General features: G+C 42.3%; 1 long non-coding RNA gene across 1 annotated transcript; it reads left to right on the top strand.

Annotated features, from left to right (window-relative positions):
• Nucleotides 1-2,955: 2,955 nt before the first annotated feature.
• Nucleotides 2,956-6,135, top strand: LOC116205723. The gene is made up of 3 exons (XR_004156560.1): nt 2,956-3,128; nt 3,399-3,606; nt 5,701-6,135. It is a non-coding gene; the product is annotated as an uncharacterized LOC116205723 (long non-coding RNA).
• Nucleotides 6,136-6,517: the final 382 nt, after the last annotated feature.

Raw genomic sequence — 6,517 nt, 5'->3', positions numbered from 1 at the left:
TCAGTTAATGGCCAATTCATGCAAGTTTATTGATGCCGAGTGTGGATTAATCATGCGAGCGTCCCGATTAACCCGTTTGTAGGATTATAGCTTAAAGTTAAATGTCGAATGTAGTAAATGTGCGGGTTACAGACAATCAGACAGATCATGAATTGATCCACTGAAAAGAGTCTGAACACCTAGAAAGCTTAATTTGATGAAAACGATTCGTGACTCGATGACCAAGACGAGTCCATAAAGGTCGAGGATAACTTTATCAAAATGACCAAAATACCCTCAGAGCCAAATGGACCTGAAAAAGTCATCGTTACACGAATCCATGCATGTTGCTTGAAAAATAACATTTTAAAAAAGGTGTTTTAATGTAGAATTTACGCTGATATAAAATTGCAATTACACAAAATCCGAGAAACGGACTACACTCTAAAAGAGGAAGCCCCGTATAACCCGAATAAGTCCATAAGGTTCTCGACCTCTTCCCCTTAGTGAAAGCCGAGAGATCCCATGACCCAAGTCGGGTTCCACGACGTTTTCTCGTCTCGTTTCCAATCGTTTCTCGAATGCTCAAATATCAAACATGATAAATCACACGTATTTGATAAAGTCAGTATTGTCATGGGTTGAATAACACATTTAGACATGCAAAAAGCACAAACATGTTATTTAAGGAATTGATGCAACAATACCAACTTCATGGATGCGGGAAAACACAATAAAACTCGGGAACCAACTTGGATCGGGACAAGGAGACCACTCCTACCCCGAAAAGATCAAACTAGCATTCGTTCACCTCACTTGGAGATGAACCCGAGGGCTCTTTTACTTTTTCCGGGTCGGAATGATCTTCTTGACATGCTAGCACGTAATACGAGGATAAACATGCATAATATAACGTGAAAGTGCATAAAAATATGATCTTGCAAATAAAACATGCTTAATAAACCATATTAAGCTCCTCTAAGTCGGGAATATTATACCTAGCCTCAAGATACGAGAAAGGAGTCGGAGAAGGATTGGAGAGTGGGGTGACTCGGCTAGACGCGAGGAGGGATGCTCAGGTGCACAAGCACCGGTGCTCGGGTGCGCTGAAGCTCGGATAGACAGGCGGCTGGGCACGGATGGGCTCACGGGACACGGACGTGCGCACTGGGGCACAGGCGTGTGCGTTGGAGCACGGCAGGCATGCGGGCAGACGGGTGTGGGCGTGGAGCGCAGACGAGCACTCGGGCAGACGGGCGTGTAGGGGTTATGCTGCCATATTTGCCCAATTGCACATGTCTGCTGTAGTTTTCAAGGCAATGCAAAGTCAACTTCGTTTGCCAATGTTCCGTCAGGTCAGTTTTCAGTTATGCATTTCTGAGGAAAGTTATGCTTGTTCTGTCACTCAGAAGTCATTCGAGGTGTCTGCATGGCTTTCGGGAACAAATCTGTTGTAATGCTCATGCTTTGTATGTCTGTGGTATATGGCCGTGTTTGACGTTGGGCATTAACTTTTGTCTAATGAACCGGTGTTTTTGGACTTCCTCTGAAAAGTTATTTGTATTCAGAAAATTGCTCTGTATAGGGCAGATGATCTGCAAAATGTGTTTGAAGACATTTTTCATCTGTTTGTCACCGATATGGATTTTTGGAGTCCAATATTGACTATTTTCTGATGGTCGAGTGAACCGTCAAAAAATAGCACTATCGGCGTTGTACTCTGCAAAATGTCGGTTTGGGGATTGTTTGGACTTTCTGTTTGTTTTGTCAGATCTTGATGACCAAGGAAGTTTTTCTGTTGTGTGCCCATGTCCTTTGCTTGTCTCTGTTGACTTGAGGGTGAGCCAAAATGAGGTGCTGACAGGGACGTTTTCAGGCCTTACGTGCGTCAAATTCGAATTTCAAAATTTGGAAAAAAAAATCGAGATTGAAAAACAATTTTCTACATAATGTCAATCCCTGAATTTTTCTGAACACAACAGTGGTCCTAGATTATTTTTCAGATGCCGGTTAAAAAGACAAGAATTTTAGGCCTTACATGTAGCAATTTTGATTTTTTTTTTTCGAAATTTGAGTCGACGCTCGGGATTGAGAAGTCCATAATATTGATCTTGGAATTTTTCTGAGCACAACGATGTATTTAGATTATTTTTCAGACATCTAATTTTAAAGATGGAATTTAGGAAATAATCGAGCAATTACAATCGACGTCCTCCAAAGGTCCAATATCAATTTTATCAAGATTCGGTCTCCATTGGTACAAATTGAAATTCTCATAGAGTCGACTATTTCACGAATTTCACGATTTCAAATTTGTATTTCGAAAATATCGACTGATCCCAAGAAATCGATTTATTGATCTATGAACACCCATACGAATAATAATAATGATAATTAAAATAAATGTTAACGAAAGGGTAAAAAAAAATGAAAATGAAATAAGCTTTAACATAGGGGTCAACCCTCATTTGTTTTCATTTCTTCCCTCTTCCTCTCTTTTCCTTTCTTTTATTTCTTCTTCTTTTTCTTCCTTCTTTCTTTTTTCTTCTTTCCTTGCTCATCCATGACCGAAACTTGCAGAGCCTGCATATTTCTCCATTTCTCTTCTCCTTCACGAGCCTGCATGCCATTCCCATTTCTTTTTTCATCCTGAGCCTACAACCGGTCCTTCTCTCTTCCCCTTATTTCTTTTATCTCTTATTTCTCCTCTTCTTTCTCACCTGTGACTTGCAACAGCCTGAACTCCTGTCAAGCCACCTCACCCCCTGATCATCTTCACCTCCTGCCTGTTGCTCTACTCAACAGAAAGCCCGGTCAATGCTTTCTTTTTTCTTTCTCTTTTCCTTTTCCTTCCCTTCTACTCCCTTTCCCTGCAACCTTTTCTTTCACGAAAATTCTTCCCCAGCTAGACTAGCCCTCAGCTATGATTGAGCTCTCTCTCTCTCTCTCCCCCTCTCTCTTTTTCTTGGTCGAGCACACAGAACAAACGGATAGAACAGTCAGGAAGGACAGAGTAGAAGAAAAAAGGAGAAAAGAAAAAAGAAGAAGAAAAATACAGAGAGCAGACGGGGACATGTGCATTTTTTCCTCGGCTGGCAGCCTCGATTCCTCCTTCAGCTCCCTCTGCTCACGACTCCCTCTCTCCCTCAGTTAACTCTCCTTTTTCCCTCAGTTCCGACCCTCTCAGCTCACGCTTTCTTTCCCCTTGGCTCACAACTCTCACAACCCTCACGTTTCCTTCCGCCCGGGACCACCAAAGACCTCTCACTCACCTCTCCTTCTCACTAGTTCATATCTCAAACTTCTTCTCCTCTCCCCGTTCATGATCCTCACACCTCCCCTAAGCTGCTCGTAACCAGTAACATACCAGAACACACCTTTATACCATCATTCTTATCTCATTTCCTCTGTTGTTACAGGTTACTGCCTCTCCTCGAACCGGTTAAGTCGGCCTTGGAGTCCCTTCTAGGTCCCTCGAGTTGTAGCTGCTGTCACTGAGCCCCCCGTAGCTAGTGTGTTGGTCCCTGGCAGTCCCTCCGTCCTGTGAGGAAGGAAAGGGCCCTAAATCCCTTCTTGTGGTTCCCTTGTCACCTCACGTGATTTCCCTTCGATATCAGCTCAAAGAAGGTACTGCCTTGGACCTTTAGAAGCATGCTTAGGACGTTTACGATCTCATTTGGGTGATTAAGGGCCGTGTGTTTGCTTGCGAAGGTCGAAAACACGTGAAATCGACAATGCATGAATGTGGATATTAAAAACCGATTAAATGCTTGTCTAAACCGTCTCTCGTGATCTTGATAGTTCTAAAAATTGTTTAGAGGTAGCTGTGACGTTGGAATAATGGCTCAAATGAATTTGCTTAAGTTGAACTTGGTTCAATAACACGTTAAACACTGAAATGGCCTTGAAAGGAGCATAAAATGGGGTTATAAGCATGATTACTAGATCTGGAAATTTTATAAATGCTTGGTTCGGGTGCTTCTTGCATGTTATGACATTGTTTCAATGTTCGGTGGATGAGTTGATTGGCTTAATGACACACTAAACATCGAAATAGCCTTGAAATGAATATGGAAAAAGGTTGTAATCAATCGGACCGGATCTAAAAGAATCTTAAAAGTGCTTGGTTCGGGTGTCCCTCACATGTTATGATTTTATTCCAATGTTTGGTGGATGATTTGAATGAGGATCCATTGAAATCTCACATGAATTAGACTAATTTTAAGTATCGGCCTTAAAACTGGTTGCTTGAAGCGAGAATGAACTCACACGAATTAACTTCATGCATACTTAGCTTTAAGGAATTAAAATCGATTAAATACACCAACTGACTTAATTGATCACTCGAGCATAAAACCGACAAATGGGATTTTATTGCGATTGTGTATGCCTTGCTCATGTGCTTCGTGATGTTTGAATGCATTTTTTGATAAAAAAATTCACACGAATCGGTTTAATCACGTAAAGTTGATTAAAAATTAGACTTAATCCCAAGACGGTCGGAAATTAGAGTCTTATCAGGCGGTCCACCAATGATCGTCCTGACAGCTCGAAATCTGTAAATTAAAGTATTTGGCAAATTTTAATCAACTTAAAATTTCACACATGGGGTGATTGAGACGTTAAACTTGGCTAAAATTAATCTACCAGGCCTTTTTAAATAAATTGCATGAACCGGTCAATAATTCGTAATCGCGTTGACAGTTCAAGAACTGCTGGCAATGCACTTTTAAAACTCAGAATTTCAAAGCACCGAGATACGTGTCATGCGTGACATGGATATCTAGGAAGTACTTGTACATCTTGACTTAAGTCTAGGCCCGATTTGAGGCGACCCAAGTCAGGGTATACGAGTCCTCTTTAGACTACTTCTGGGCGGAGCAATCGATTTCTCGGCTTTTTCGGTGTCTTCACGACCCCGGTGGATCCAAGGGATCGGTCGACACTGGCTACCGACTTTTGATAGTCCGTGTCACGTGATCTTGATTTCCCACTCACACACATATTTTTAAGTTCAAGGGCATGACCACCGGTTCTTGACCCGTCGACACCCTAGGCATTAGGATGACCGATACTGAATAGGAAAAGGGACGGCGCCTGTCAAGGTATGATTGTCACTCGTATGCCCCCTCTTTTCCATCCGTATGTTTCTGTCACCCTAGTATAGATTCGGGCGCTTAGGAAATTGGAATAGAGGCACGAGCGGGGACGGCCCGTGAAAGGTTAACCAATCTCTCATGGGTCATGTGCGGAGATTTTGATACCCTCATGGTGTTTCGTTCCCCCTATTTCCCTTGTGCTTAGAACGGGTCAAAAATACGAAAAATAGATTATTCTCAAACTCGGCTTAATCAAACATGGGCAAATAGTCAAGTAAAGGGTTAGGTTTCGGGTTTTAGGCAAAAACACTCTTGTCATAATCTGTAAAAACCACATTCTCACGATACAAAACAATCTAAAAACAACCCATACATTCGAGACTTGACTACATACATCATATTTTTCGGGTACATTAAAACACCGCCGAATGCTACATACCCTCCCAAGGCAGTTCATAACCTATACACATTGGATACATCATCACATTTGTCTATTTAGGGTAGGAATTTGCTTGCCAAGTAACCCCAGTTCATAACCTGATAAATCACGTAAACCCGACGATAATACATAACTTGTATGTTTTCTTCTGTATTGATTTGTTTTTTTTTTCTTTTCTTGCAGGTCGAGCCCAATCCTTTAGGATACGATTCACACGGGGTCCAACGCCCCTAACCGTCAATCATCGGGTCTAACGCCCTATACATACGAATGCGCGCGACCCGAGTGCTATATGGGGTCTTGCCTTGGGTCACCATCTTGACCCGTTTAGTATCCATGTAAGGGATGACTCGGGTCAATGCACATGAAACGAGGTTAGACAATCACCCAGGAGCTCGACCGGTCCCACGACTATCTTGAGGACCATTCCGTCCTCTTGAAAATCCGTCGGTCCGGTCGGACCTAATCTTCGGCTCTCATGAGCTCGCGTCGTTTTAATTTCAGTTTCGATTTTTGCTAAGCATACGATGAGTTTGAGTAGAATAATGACCGAACATGAATTGACCGGGATCCAGTCGTTGTAATTTGTATTTTTATTTATTTGAGAGAATAGTGTAAGGATTTATTTTGTACATTTATTCATGTAAGGATCTCGGTCGGAGAGTGAACAGTCCAAGTGCTGGATCGATTGAGTCGATCTACTTACCTAGGGACGAGTAAACCCAGTGCTTCGCGGTTTCGGTTTGTATGGGATGTCGATCATCACGATCTGATGAACCGTTACACGAGGATAGCGAACCGATTCCTCGATGTTCGGGTTTACTCCTCTCTCGGTTTCTTAGTCTGAATCGACTGTTTTCTTCAAGTTTACGTATCAAAACGGGTAAGATGAGTGTAGCCTAATCATGTGGTAAATAAATAAAAGTGGCAAGCCTTAGGCAAATAGAGTACCGATAGAGTGTGGGGAATATAGACCCGCAGGTAACAAAACCCTCGAATC

The sequence above is a fragment of the Punica granatum genome, chromosome 4 (genome assembly GCF_007655135.1).
Source record: "Punica granatum isolate Tunisia-2019 chromosome 4, ASM765513v2, whole genome shotgun sequence".
Lineage (NCBI taxonomy): Eukaryota > Viridiplantae > Streptophyta > Magnoliopsida > Myrtales > Lythraceae > Punica > Punica granatum.
Note: the sequence above shows the minus strand (reverse complement) of the source record. Positions and strands in the feature narration are given on the sequence as shown.